Source organism: Hypanus sabinus, chromosome 28 (genome assembly GCF_030144855.1).
Source record: "Hypanus sabinus isolate sHypSab1 chromosome 28, sHypSab1.hap1, whole genome shotgun sequence".
Lineage (NCBI taxonomy): Eukaryota > Metazoa > Chordata > Chondrichthyes > Myliobatiformes > Dasyatidae > Hypanus > Hypanus sabinus.
In genome coordinates this window covers 21,030,740-21,046,176 of record NC_082733.1, presented here as the reverse complement: position 1 = coordinate 21,046,176, position 15,437 = coordinate 21,030,740, and the positions used below count along the sequence as shown (strand labels likewise).

The window sequence follows — 15,437 nt, the reverse complement described above, 5'->3', positions numbered from 1 at the left end:
AGTGAAGCTGCAGGATTAATGGGAGACAGCTCAATTTACTAATATAATAACATCAGAAGTGAGGACTTCTGTTCAATTCCATAAGCAACTCTTCTGTAAATTAGGACATAGACCAAGATGTGTGAGTGATGCCCACATTGCTTACACCAATGCATCTTCTCAATGTTGACATATTGCATGTAACCACCAACAACTAACAAACTTTCCTCTGAGTAGATTAGATTAGTTAAATTTATTGTCATATACACCAGTATGCAACAAAATTTCTCATTTGCATGAGGCTCACAGAGTGAACAGTATACATAGTAATAATAAATACAATAGTAAATACAAAAGACAACAGCAGAATTATGCAAAGGCTATCGTGCAAATTGAAGTAGTGCGAAAAAAAAAGTCTCCTGAAGTGACAATAGCAGAATAACTGAAATAGGTAGAGTTAAGAGTACAAGAACACGGCAGCTCTATCAGGAAGGGGGTGTGAAAGAGCTGAATTATTCAAGGTTCTGACAGCAGTAGGGAAGAAGCAGTTCTTTAATTCTGGAGGAAGGACTGAAGCAGCTGGATAATTGGAGTTACTCTGTGAGCCAACAGAAATTCAATATCTTTACATAAGGCATTCCCTTTGTCCTACCAACCTCTGTCAGTCTCTTTCTGTAGCTTAAAACTAACTTGCTTTTTCTGTCCTGATGAAGGGTCTCAGTGTGAAATGTTGGCAATTTATTTCCTTCTATTGATGCTGCTTGACTCACTGAGTTCTTTCAGAATTTTGTGTGTGTTGTTTTTTTTTCCTCTTGTCTAGTTCTGAAAAAGATCCTTCAACCTGAAACATTAATTCTGTTTTTCTTTCTAAAGATACTGCCTGACCTGCTATGTGTTTCTAGCATTTCCTGTTTTTTTTTCAGACTTCTGGCATCTGCAGATACTGACTTTCATATCTTGAAATTCCTTTGGTTTTCAGGTTACCTTCAGTGACAAACGTCTGCCAAGTTTGGCCTGTATGTGACTCCAGAATCATTAATGTGTTTGATTGTAATTTGCCCTCGCAGTTTAAGGGCAAATAGATGTGGGTATTCCCATTGATACCCACAATTTAGGTTGCACTCCTGCAGGAACAATTTCTCTTAGGAGCATTCAGCTTCCCCCAGTTGAACCCAAACAGTGCAACAACTGCTATTTATGAGTAAGAATGTGTCTGATCCCATATCACTTTAGTACTGGGTATAGTATTGTCATGTGAATCACATCACAGCAATCCCTTCTTTCCACCTCATGGGGGTAATAATTTCAATAAAATGCTAATTTCGGATTCTCACATTCATCGTTATACAGATGTCAGCACTGGCTTGCACTGAAAAGTTGCTGTTCTTTTGTCCTGGTCGGATTTTTTGTTCACATTGTGCGCTCAATGTTGATTTTGCTGCCTTTGTGTTATCTTGAGGCTGATAGTGTCTTTTGTTTACTCTTGTGTGCCCAACTTTGGGTGAGTACAAAAACACATCCATCACCCAGTGCTAGTGAACTGTAATTTAACAGCTGAAAGGTCACAATGGAGTGAGGTTGTACCTGTACAGTTCATTTGAGACAGGTATGGCAACTTGCAGCTTTAATGGTCTATATCCAATTGGCATTAAAATAGAGAGCCTGAACAAACAAAATAAATCTAGTCAGGCTGCTTTGGACAGATGCAGGCCTTTAAACAATGTTGCAATCAGCCTGAAATTAGCTTTGAGATGTATAGGCCCCTTTTAGAAGGCAACTGAAAAGAAAACAAAACAGGCACATTATTTAAAAAAACAGCTGTTGCTCTTGGGAAAGGGAAAGTTCGACTTCAGTGATTTTCCCTGCCATGCCTTCAATCTGGAGTGAGTTTCTGAAAAACAAGCATAATTGCATGTTATTACCAGAACTGGATATCATCCAGAAAACATCAGATTAATATGCCCATGCTGGGTAGAATTGTGTCAAAAGGGTAGTTCCACTGGGAGAGGCAACAGTAAATGTCAATGTACTGGAAATAAGTAAAGATTTAAGTTGTACAAGAAGCTCAGTCTCATGTTTTTTTTCCATCTGTCATGTAAAAGTAAAAAATACTTAGGGAAGACGTTTGACCGATTGACTTTGTATGCTGGTAAAGGAGAAACACATGACTAATTCTATCACATAGTTCTTCACTTGAATGTATGCTAGGGATGCCTGTACTTACAGGTGTCTAATATATGACCTAGATAAACCTCTAAATGGGTTAGATGGGTCATTTTGATCTCATTGTCATACCTTCCTCGTGGCAACATTCCTGCCTGACTCTGTCCGTATGCTTGCACACACATGCCCACTAACATCAGATCAAATTTCTTTTCTTCATTTATGTTGTTTCATCTTACTTCTTATTCAACAGTAAGGCCATTCCATAAAGACAGCTTCTCATCTTTCAGCAGTGCCAACAAAATATCAAAGATAATGTGACAAATATAAACATTGTGCAGTGATTTATGGTTTGTTTTAATCAGATATCCATGGTCATTAGTCTCTGCAGGGAATCTGTATGGAGTGTCATTAGTGGCCTGGCACTTTACCACTGGACCACCCCAATTATAACTGAATGCAATATAATTGTAATTTTAACACAGTCCTAATTGATAAACATTTTTCCTATCATGTAGAAGGATTTAGGAGAGCCACCATTTAATTATATTTTCTTCCTTTCCATTGCAAAGTGAGATTAAACAATTCCCATGTGCCAAGAGTCTAGCATATAAGAAATCTACACTGCTTGGCATTTCTTTGTGTTAGCAAAGCTTATTTTTTGCTCAATTTTGGCAGCCTTTTATGTGCTTGATAGTCTTGTTTAATATAACTGCTCCCTTGAGCTTGATTAAGTTTCAATAACGGCCAACTGCTTGTTACACCTTTAACAAATTCTTTGACTTTTTTTGTGTTTCAACCACCTGGTCATATTTGCTCAGTGGGGTTGCAGTGGTAGATAGCTGTTGCTGCAGTCGGGCTTCAAAGGGTTATGTTACTTAGCGTTAATTCTAAAGATCAAGTGGGCAGACAGTAGGGTTACACCAAAACAAAGCACAGCCTTATCTCTGCCAGTTGTCAGTCAGCAAAGCCCTGCGAGCACCAAGTAACTTGGCAGGCAGTTCTGATCAGCAACCAACCACTTGTCGGTTCTCTGTTGTGACCAGAATAACTCCTTCATCTTGCAATTGTACATAGTGCTTATTTTAACACCCTAGGCAACGTGTGTAACCTCGCCTTGGTTTAAATATTTAGATTACAGTTAGAAATCTTTTAAAATGTTTGATTTCAACTTCATCAAATTCAACAGAAGGCCAACTTTTCAGCTGACCTTTTCCAACTGTTATATTTCAAAAGTTCAAAACAAAGTTTGATATTATATTGTTAATATACCATCAAATCATTTGTAACTATAATTGTGGGATGACAATATATAAAAAAAACCACAAGTAGATGAACATTAATTAGCTATAGAGCATAATGATCAATAATAATAAAGATTAACCACTTTATCCAATACATCCTTTCTGTCTAACATTACTGTGACATGTAAATAGGTAGACCAATGAAACTTGTAGTATTTTAGTCAACTTACTGGCTGTTTCTTTAATCAGTTTACTCATCTAGAACCTTGCAGGATCATACAGCACAGAAGAGACTGGCTGTATGAAAGAGCTAGCCAATTTGCTTCTCAGCTGAGTCTGGGATTTAAAGTGACAAACTTCCATTTCAGTGCAGTGAGTTTAGAGTGGCTGATGAGGCCAGTTTTGGATCTGCAGACTCTGCCAAAGGTACAGGAGGAGGTGGATGAAGGGGCAGTTGGGTGAGTAGAATGGGGGGGTGTTACCCCTTTTCCTAATATTTGCACTGGCCTTCTGTGAAAAAGGGACTTCAGTTGCTCATTGTCGTTGTGAATGCTCCTTTTCCACTTTAGATGTTGATGGGCCAGGGATCCTTTGGAGTTGATGGGAAAGTTAAATTTTTTGTCATCTTTAAATTATTTCCTCTCTCCACAGCAGAACTCAGAACAGAATTTGTGTTTTGGGACGATGGTGTCAGGCATGCTAATGATGTAGTCTGTCCATCTGAGCCAACTAAATGTAATTAGTTCCTCAATGTTAGTGATGTTGGCCTGGGAGAAGATTCTGACATTTGTTCATTTATTCTCTGGACAGCTTTGTGGACACAACAATAGTTGTACCTCTCTAATGTTTTAAAGTGCTTGGTGTAGGTATTTCATATCTGTAAAGCGTACACAATGGCAGAATTCTCTGTTGCCCGTTAGACCAAGTGTTCTTTGCAGGGTTTGCAGTCTCAACGTTGAAACAGTCTTAACCTCTGTCAGCTGAAGTATATGCTGGTACACCAGAGACAGTGGCAAACTTCATCAGCCTTCACTGAGAACTAGCTCCTGAGATGGGAAAACTTCCAGTTTGTCCAATTAATCCCTTCACCTTGCACTTTCCTCAAAGCCATATAAATTTTTTTTCAAGTATTTACCAAATGTTCCCTTGCTTCCAGCACCCTTTCAGGCAGTGCATGGCAACAGTTCCCCAGTGGAATCCAAAACTCCTCATGCACCCCTGGTTCTTACTCCAGGAATCAGTTAAACAGCTTAAGTGGCACTGAGTTACCAAACAAGGCTTTGAATTCATTCTTTTGGAATTTATGTGCTTGGTAGAAGGTGAGAGATCAGATTTGCTGTATTTATAAGTATTCCTCTAAAATCAAAACAAAGTTAAAAACTTAAGACAGGACAATTACTACTTGAATAATTAGAGTACCCAAATTGTATTTTCCATAGTAAGGAACTCTAATCCTAAATTGCGTACAGGCTTTCCTTGGAAAAATACGAATTCAAGACTAATTTGACTGCCTTTTCTGTCTTGCTGTTCTCAAGGTTCCCATGAGAAAGAAAGAGTCCAAAACAAACAGAGAGGACAATAAACAAGCTCACCTCGCTGTGAAAGGTACAAATGAAATTAGCCTCTTGCGAGAAAGCAAAGATGTTTCAACTCACTGCAATAATGTCATGCCGGTAAGGAAATGTTGTCTTTTGGGATGAAAAATTGCACATAAGCATTCAGCTGAGCTCTATTCATCTTAAGCTCTTGTCGAACCCAGGCACAAAAGGATGCAACTGTTGGGCCAGCCCCTTTAGGCTTGCTGTATAGAGCTGGACAGTGCCTGGTACTTTGAGGTGTCAGACCTTTTGTACCGGGTACTAGTTTATGATACTCATGTCAAGCATTTCAGTCAATGAGCACTTTGTCCAGGGCTCTGACTAGGGCAGTGGGAAAACTGCCCACTCCTATCCCATTGCCATCCATCTTCCTCCAGCCTGTTGTCCACTTTTCCCTCTTTGGATATTGAGGGTCCCCAGTTAATGTACTGGAAAATTGCTCAGCATGTTTATGGGAGCCTGATAAATGAAGGAAAAATAAAATTCACTTGGAGGGAGACTTTTTCCCACTGAAATCATGGAGCAGCCCTTTGCTTGTCAGTTGTGACCCCTATTAAAATGTTTGAATGGGATTCCAGAGGTGTGTGTTGCAATCTGTCCAAGCTGCACTTACCAATTGATATTGTATTTACAAAGGGGCCTATTATAATGATGCTACTCTGTAACATTCCAGTTCCACGTTGTATTCTGATATATGTTCATTAATGCGAATAATAAGGTGAAAAAAATAAAATAAGTGCCTGACTTTTATTAGAATAAAAACTGGGGGAGAACATAACATTTTGCCTTTACTCAAAGTGAGCATCAAGCTTATGACATCTTTTAATATTTTATACTTTTGATAAGTAAAGTTTTTGAATGACCGATTGATTTTTATACCTAAGGTTTTAATTCAATAACCAATTACCACTAACTTAAAATAATAAGGAAAGCAGTAATTATTGTCAAACTGGAAAAATAAATGATATATCACAGATCCTCCCTTCAAAAGATGATGTCTTTTTTTTTCAAGCAGAAACCTGTAAGAAATGTATTTCTTTTAGATTCTGTCAGTTGTAAACATACCTTTCATCTTCTGAGGAGTGGAATACGACTTGGTGCTGAAATAAATTAAGGATAACTTACTACTGATGCTACGCGTGGCAGTTCTCTTATAAGTATGAATCAACCATAACTCTCAAGAAGTACTGTTAGTTGGAATTGAATTATGATATCCTATTGAAAGAGAAAATACACAATGGTTACTCATCTTTTGTCACTGTTTGTCCATTACCATGTCTCTTTTATTTAGTAATCAAGGTAGTAATTAATGTATTTTCCAGGCACTTGCTAATATTTCGATAACTACAACTGTGAATGGTTGATTCTGCTCCTACTACGTTCTCTGCATAAGGTAATAAAGTCATAATTTCTCAGTCTGATTTAGAATCAGAATTGGGTGGCCTAAAATCTAAAACATTTCAGCACTTACCTCCCAGCTAGACAACCATGGGTTTGGAGTCTGTGTCTGACTGTCAGTCAAAGCCATTTTTTCCTACCTGAGTGAGTTTATTCAATTCCTGGCAATAACCTATGCCACGCGATTGGAACATTTCTTCTCCAGGGGGGTTGGGGACACAGGGTCGAAAGGGGCCATGGATGAGGTGGCGGGGCTAACCTACCGCTCTTCAGCTCGTGCTTCCTGCCAGCCAATGACAATAGTACTGGTGGTGCATGGGGTGGAGTTAATAATTTACCCACATTGCTGCCAAGAGTTGGCCTCCTAATGCCTAGTAATGTTAAATATACTGCAAGGAAAATAAAAAAGAGTTCTCTATAGACAAACAGTAATTTAATATTTGCTTGTTTATGGAAAAAGATGAACATTCATACATTCATGTGTCTTGCTTCAAAGTTATTTCTCTGTTTTTCATATATGCTTGTGGACATAATGTGATCTGCACACTTGCTTTTTAGGGAACTGTTTTGTTTATGTAAACATTTATATTTAATTTGTCCTATTTTTAATAGGGAAACTGCAACTTATAACCTCCCTGAACTATTTCACTTCATTCTAACTTCATTAGCCTCACATGTATGGAAAAGGTGCATGGAAGATATTTATCAATGTTCCAGGCTTAATAAAATGGGTAGTCAGGAATCTTTTGCATGTCATGGTTTTTGTCAAATGGCACAGGAGGGAATACAGATCCATTTCCTCATTAGTAAACTGAAATCGGAATAAAAATGCAATTAGATTTTTTTAAATGTAAAATAAAACTCTCCAGACTAGGTGTGGGTTAAGAAGTCAAGTCATATTTTAAACTTTTCTTTAAGTTACCCTACTTACGTGCCTTTTAATTTATGGTATAGCAATGGGTCAGTTGCTATTTGGAGGTATAAGCATCTTGGTTAATTGCATACCTTTTCATGGCATAACATGTTAAGGGTTAAAGGAAAAGAGCGCATCTTTTGAATAATGAAGGACTAGATCAAATAGATAAAATACATACAGATGATAAACATAAGAAGGTCTGCAATAGCCGGAAGTCCAAAGCAACACATACAAAATGCTGGAAGAACTCGGAAAGTCAGGCAGCATCTCTAGAAATGAATAAACCGTTGATGTTTTGGGCTGAGACCCTTCTTCAGGACTCATACAGGGCTTATTGATTAGGAGCTTGCAACTTCTCACCTCTGAGTGTAGTTGAGAAAACATATGAAGTCAGAAAAAGATATAACAACTGGCCTTTTGAGAATCGTTGTACCATTCATGAAGATGATGGCAAATCCTCTATCTAAACGCCATTTTCCTGCCATCTCCAAATCCCCTGGTTCTCTTTCTATCCAGAAATCTTTTGTTCTCAGTTTTGAATGCACTCAAAGACTAAGCATCCATAGTTCTTCATGGTAGAGAATTTCAAGGATTCAACAACATTGAAGTGAAGAAATTCTTCCTCACCTCAATCCTAAATAGTCTAGCAGTTATTGTTAATCAGTGGCCTCTAATTTTCGTCTCCTCAGCTAGGGATACATTCTACCTGCATCCAGACTTATGAGTTCAAAGTTTCAATGAAATATTTCATTTCTTACAAACACCAAAGAATGCAGTAATAGTCTACTCAGTTATCCCATATGGCACAGCTCTGCTGAATCTTCATTACACTTCCTCTGCTGTTTCAGTATGGTACAAAATCTTCAAGGCTCCATATAATTGCAGCAATCCATCATTTTACCGTATTCAAACTCTCTTACAATAAAGGTACAATTAATATCTAAGATGGGTGGCCTTCTTGGATATTTATAGATGTTTTCAGTCTTTGGGAAATAAATGAAGTTAGGAAGTAAAGAGAATTATGACCAGAAATTCCCATGTTTCCTCAGTTCCAGGGCCAAATCTTACACCACTGATTAAAGCTCACAAATATTTCCCGGGTACTTTCTGCAGTGATTGTCTTGTGTATTGTATGGGGGTGGCCGGAGAGGTGAGAGTGGGTGACATAAAGTGCGAGGAGGTGAGAGAAGGTTTTCCAGCTTGTGCCAATCATGCATTACTAAACTTCCTTGCTGTCCACAAGGAAAAAAATATCAGGGTAACACTGGACCAAGAGGAATATTGAACTTGGCTACAACTACATCTGAAGGAATTGAAGGACTCCTGGCCTTTTGGCTAAGATCAAATGTAGGCTTAAATTAAGTTCTAAAAGCATTAGTGCATTAGTGCTTTAAGAATTACTGCTTTCTTTAATATGATCTTTCTCTCTTGGGACTGACATTTCAGTTGCTTCAATCTGCTACCACTACCAGACTTTCAACTTTTCATTTACTTAAGATTAGCTTTTCTTTGCCATAATTCATTTGAGTTTACCCTGTAAATGATTGGATAAGAGGAAAACAGGGTGATTATAGTCCCCGTTAAATGTCTATTTACTAATCCCACGAGACATTACATTTTCTATCATTGGCTATCCACACATTTTAATTTTGATCATTAGTATAAATAAGTATGCTTTCATTCTCAGCAACCATCTTAAAACTAAGTAATAGTTGGATTATTATATTGAAAGCAGGGTAATAAATGGATATATGGATTTCTGGATTCATTTTCCACTCTGAATTCTATTTAACAGTGAGGTGACTAACTGAAAGCCCCGGAGGTGGTTAAACTTAAGTCAAACAGTGGTTGCAGTTATAATTTCCCACTTTACCCTTTTTGTATGTCTTAGGGTCACAACATTGGTCTCAGCAGTCTCTTAACACACAGATGTTACAGTAACACACTCAGGAAATCAAGACTAACTGTGGCCTTTAACCTCCGCCGTCAGCTGATCCACTGTGGCACTGTGAAATATGTACTCGACTTCTATAAATTAGCATTTTTTCCCACCATCTCCTTTCTTCTTCTAGGCGCCTTTTCTTCTGTTCCGTTGGTCTGTAGTCCTAGCACTGGCGCTTGCACAGTTGCTCGCAGTCTGACCTGTTGCTCCTCAGAGGTCAAAGGTCTCCAACCTCAGGGCATGACTTTTGCTGAAGGGTGCCTGACAGATCACCTCTGTCCCCACAAAAGGTCACTGAGACAAACAACTGCAGCCTATATATCAGCTTTTACACTTTCCTGACACTTTCCCAACTCACTTTCCTCTCTGGGAACAAAGAAGCTCAAAGGTTTCCCTGCCCAGATGATGATGAATAGTGACTAGTCTCTGATACCAATCTTCAGCCCTGCAACATGAATCTTTTTATTTGCTGGAACAAGCATATATATTATTTTGCACTTTTGACTGAAGTATTCATTGTAGAACAGTTGTCTTCCTAACAAAAGACTGAGAGTTTCAGTGTAGATCTGAACAGAGCAGAGAATTAACTCTTATATGACTAGCAACCACAAATTAAAAGTTAGCCCTTTTTTTTCTAGAATATAAGCATTTACAGAGATATAGCCTCATTGTCTGCATGGTCTCCACATATGATTTTTTTTTTTTAAAGCCTGGTATAAAAGCTTATGTGGGCAGGCAAATAGTTGCGTTCATTAAAGAGAAAAAATCAGAACAGAAACTCCCTAACACTGGGGCCAGCATTTTGAAAGTTCAAAGAGCAACATTATTGTGGATAAAGGCTTCCTTATTGTGTTTTATTTTCCTGGGAATCTCCTTTTTACTAACACAGATTTTTTTAAAAAGACTTCACTATGGCTGTTTTCACTGTTTGATTTATCACAATTATCTTGATTGCCTAGGTTTGCAATTATCACGGTAGGGGTAAACAGATTATAATGATTACCATGGGTTTTACATGTCACTTTATATCAGTATACCATAACATCATAGGATCCCTATTCATTAATGATGTTGGATTATTGCTTTATAGGTTTTGTTAATCGTATATTTATGCAACACATGTATTGGTAGTTCGGCAGTGGTTTAATTACCTGCACATGTCTCTTCTGGAATTACTCTTTGCACTGATCACAGAGTGAGGACATGATGGTGGCTGCCAAGTACTACAACATATTACCCAGCCACAGAAATCTGTATTAATCTGCATCAGACAACCTCTTTAGGACTGTGGATCTAGTAAATTGGCAAAAATAAATATTTATATTTAGCAGGAAATTCACAGTAAAACCTGTTCAGCAGCAGTCTGGTAAAACCCTTGTTCAGTGCCCACTGGCAGATTCCCAGAGCAGGTCCTCCACTAGCAAGGGTAGGAAGTAAAGGCAGGAAATACTCTGGGAGCTAGGCTTCATTGGAATCTGACTTGTAACCCCTTTGTTGCCAGTGAGATTGTAAAAGCAGCCACAGTATAGTGCCAGTACCCATAATGAAATTTCATATTTTTAAACCTACTGAGAAAATGCATTAAAGTTGTTCTATAAATATAATAAAACAGCTTACAAAAAATAAATTACTTGAGGGAATTCATTTATTTGAGAGTTTATTTTTCATATTCTACTGCCCAATAATATTGATTAAATAAAGTGTTGTGGGACTGAAGCAGACTGTTTATTGTAGGTTTTAGCAATGTCCTCAGTCAATTAAACTTCATTTATATGAAGACCCATGATCTAGGATTCGAAAAAAAAGATAGCTCTTATGTTGGAAACAGGCTAATGACTTTGGCAGTACATCAGTAAAACCCTTGAATAAATGCCAACAGATGATGTGAAGAATTATTGATGGAGGAATGTCAAAACTAATAGATTGCAGTTGTACCTTATGCATTGTTGGGTAACATCCAGCTGTGTATTACATGTAGTGAAAACCACACCTACCGCACTCAAAGACTAATGTTTTAACACATTTTAACTGGTTGAAATGGTGTGTCCACTGCTGATCTCCTGAGATAATTCTTTAATAATTTCAGTTACTTTGTGCCTTTCTGTATTGAGCTTCTTAATAATTCTTACTTACAGTCTATTAATGTTAGTTTTATCAGTCTTGCATTTCTGAAAAAGGGACTTCTGCTGCTGGGAGTATAGTTTTAAAAAATCATAACATTCCTATTTTGTTTTTGTTACTACACCAAACTAGCTCCATATTTGCTGATAGAAAATCTAGTGAAATGTTCTCCTGGGAGGACATTTTTGCCTTCATTGCTTTTAGCAACAGCTTTTCAACTCCTTTGTTTATAATCCAAAAAAACACAAGTAGAAAAATAACAAAAGTCTGTCTCCATTTGTAAGACTGTTATTAGGATATATGTAGTTCTGTGTCCTTTAACATTGGGGAAAAAGGCAATGAAGTTGGAAAAGGGTGCTAGGTACTATGATTATAGTGTCTGAATGCAAAGAACACCTTCTATTGTATCCACCACATGAATTAATCTTTAGGGAATTGATTGAAATTTAGTCAAGATAGTAATGTTGGATATCGTATACATGGGAATGGAGTTATTGAATGCTAGGTTATTGCACAGAGAAAATGCATTTGTTTTACTGTTTTATCCTGATGTTTATTTTCTGTAAGATACTGGATTATTCTGATTTGATCCTGTGTAAACCTCAAATGCTCAAATGTCACTTCTTTCTGATTCAGTGATTTTTCATTACAGGGAATTTTGAAGTTGGACCACTTACCCTTTAACTGATATTAACTTTATTTACAGTTGCTTTTTGACCCTCTTATTGGCATCACATTAACCAGAGGAAACAATTAATTGAAGTTTATCTGTTGTCATCCTGCATGATCATAAAGACCCCCTAGATTATGCTGCAGAAATGAATAAAATACATAACCTTCTTTATGAGCATCTCATCCAATGAACAACATGCACCTTCATCTTATTCCTTGCAGAAAAGACAAACACCGTTCAACAACTTGCCCACTTCTCATGTGCGTAAGTAACCTAGAAACCACCTGAGTGCATGGACGGCCAGCTGGTAATATATTATTTGTTTATTACATTTGAGTGTTGAGTTGTCTATAAGTCCTTTTTGTTTAGAAGAATCATTTGTCCATTTTGCTCATTTCTTAACCTCACAATTAGCCCTTCTATTAGAGTCACAGAATCATAGAAAAGTACAGTGCAGAAATAGACTCCTTGACCCATCTAATCCATGCCAAACTAGTCCAAAAGAAAAACAGTGGAAGAATAAATCCTGCACAATTCTCATAAAATTGTGATTGGTAATGGGGAAGGGGGTGTCTTAAGGATTATGGGGCGGAGAATGGGATGTAAAGAAACAGCTGACTGAATGACAAAGCAGATTTGATAAGCCAATGGCCTAGTTCTGCTGCAATATCTTGTGGTCTAATCCACAAATAACACCACTATGTCCTTTGGACCTCCTCAAAATATGCCCAGAAGTTTCCAAGTTTTAGATGGCTTACCCTATTATTCATGAATTGTAATAAAAATATACTTTAGCATTCCATTCAGTATGGGAAAAACACAATGATTTTTCTGTTTATGTGAAGGCTTTTGAACCTCATGGAGAGATCAACAGTAGAAAGTGTGAGCAGGTTTAAGCTTCTGGGTATCAACATCACTGATGATGTATCCTGGACCCAACATGTTGATGCAATTACAAATAAGTCACAACAGCGGCTATATTTCATTAGGAGTTTGAGGACACTTGATATGTCACTAAAGACATTCGTAAATTTCTACAGATGTACAGTGGACAGCATTTTTACTGGTTGTATCACCATCTGGAATGGAGGGGCCACTGCACAGGATCAGAAAAAGCTGCAGAAAGTTGTGAACTTGGAGAGTATCCTCCCCAGTATCGAGGACACCTGCATAATGCAATATCTCAAAAAGATAGAATCCGTCATTAAGGACAATCACTCAGGACATGTCTCCTTCTTATTGCTACCATTAAGGGGGTGGTACAGGATCCTGAAAACACACACTCAATGTGTCAGGAGCAGGTTCTACCCCTCCATCATCAGATTTCTGAATGGACAATGATTCCATGAACACCATTTCACTACCTCATGACATATGCTGGTGAATTTAACCCTGATTCTTTTTCTGATTCTGAAGGAAGAGACAGCTTATTTTCACTGCTAGAAGTGGTCATGTATATGAGTCGTACCTATGATTAATTAAACAATTGTGCTGCCTGAATAAGGATAACTGAAGCCTGTTGTGAAATATATCTTCACCTGTCACTTTGCGAAGCTGGTCCTTTTTTGCTTTTGCACTCACCCTCACAATTATGAGGCCATCGGTTTGTGACCATGTACCATGCAATCTTCTTACCTAATTACATGTTATATTGAAAACAGTTACTTTCCATCTAACTTTCAGGTAATATTTTACTAGGATTTTAGACTTTCACTAAACAACCAAGACAAAAAAAAAGATTTATTTTTTTAAAATGTTGGATTATGATAGACTTTTAAGCCATTTGAATTAATATGAAACCTAATATTGAAAACAGTCTGCATGAATAGAAGTAGATTATTGAACTGTAGATCATCTAGAAACTAAGAAGAACATTGAAATGAAAAAAAAATCCCCAGTAATGCCTACAGTACTTGTTTATATATCATTACACTGGTATTTATTCTATAGAAGACTGATTGAACTTTCATTGCAAATGGAGGGGGTCAAAGGTTGCAACAGAGAACTGCTAGGTGAAAGGCTAAACCACGAGAAGAAAAATAGTTCAACATGGGATAAAGTTCAACAACTCAGTTGCTTTTTAAAACTTTGACAAATGATCAAATTGCTGAAGCATCACCTGTGTGCCTTATTGCTCTAGTGTTGCATTTGCCCTAACTAATGGGCTCCAAGTTGCCGTATTCATTAACAGCTAAAGTCAAGTTACTTAACACATTAAGTACTGAATTCTGTTTTGGAATTTAACATAGTTAGCTTTGGATCACACACACCAGTATAAGTCATATGTATTAGTCATTTCCAATGACAGCATGAAATAATTTAAATCCATACATATTCTGTTTGTGCTGTATATATTTTGATCTGTGTTATAGTAATGTGGCTGTTAGTGCAAAAGGATATAGAGATCTGGAAATATAATAAAATATTTCTGATTTTTAAGAAGTACTCATTTTATAATCAGTTTTCATTTCCAGTGTGGAAAATATTTTAACCATTTCTAGTCCACTTTGGAAATTCAACTACACACTGCACTTGAGAGTCACAATTGTATGTCTAATATGATTTCTCCATACCATATCAAGTAATGGTGTTCTTTGTGTAACAAGCATTACCAAACAGTGTATCTCACTGTGACCTGGGAATGGCCATCATTAGGTACAGTATTTCCCAGAAAACAGGATCATTCAGGACTCTTGTAAGTCGAACTATTTCTCTCTCCCAGTGTAGGTACGCTAACCATCGTACCAATATACCCTCCCACCTATCTCATCCCAAATCATATCAGACTTTGACCTCCTCCCCTCCCCCCACCTCTTCCAGCTGGCTATTAACTCCCTGATAAAGATCACAATTTCCTCCCTACTCACAATAAGCAGGAAATCTCTTGCCAGCTGTTCTAAACCCTCAGATTATGATCATGTCTCTGACCTCCAGATAATAACTACAGATCCCCCAAGCACCAGGCAATGCTCTATTCACTGTCCAGATATCACCACTCCTGGGCCTATGCCTCCATCTCTCCTCTGTTCCCTGGATTCTGTCACAGTTTTGAGTGTCGCACTTTCCATTTTCAGTCCCATGATGTGCTATCAAAGTTGGTAACAATGAACCCACTACCAAAATGACTACTGTCACTTTGTACAACCATGCCATATGAATATCTTTTAAGGGACATGGCAAATTCTTGCTAAACATTTCAATTCCAATTTAATAAACTGGGACTTTCCAAGCATGCTTTGAATTCAAATATCCACCAGTAACCCTAAAAATAAAGAATTCCCTTAATACTTTTCTTGTTCTACTTGAGTATTTCTATTTTCATTTTTGTTTTTCTTTGTGCATGGTATTTTAAGGTATAAGTGAAATTTGTGCTATTTTGCAATTTTCTGGATACCTACTGTGT

General features: G+C 37.5%; 1 long non-coding RNA gene across 1 annotated transcript in view; it reads right to left on the bottom strand.

Moving 5' to 3' along the window:
• Positions 1-236: 236 nt before the first annotated feature.
• LOC132382477 (uncharacterized) overlaps positions 237-15,437 on the bottom strand; it is a 41,654-nt gene continuing 26,453 nt past the window's right edge. Inside the window, exons 3-5 of the long non-coding RNA XR_009508346.1 lie at positions 10,392-10,533; positions 6,050-6,199; positions 237-1,870 (exon numbers count right to left, since the gene is read on the bottom strand). This is a non-coding gene — a long non-coding RNA (uncharacterized LOC132382477). The remainder of the gene's footprint in view (positions 1,871-6,049; positions 6,200-10,391; positions 10,534-15,437) is intronic.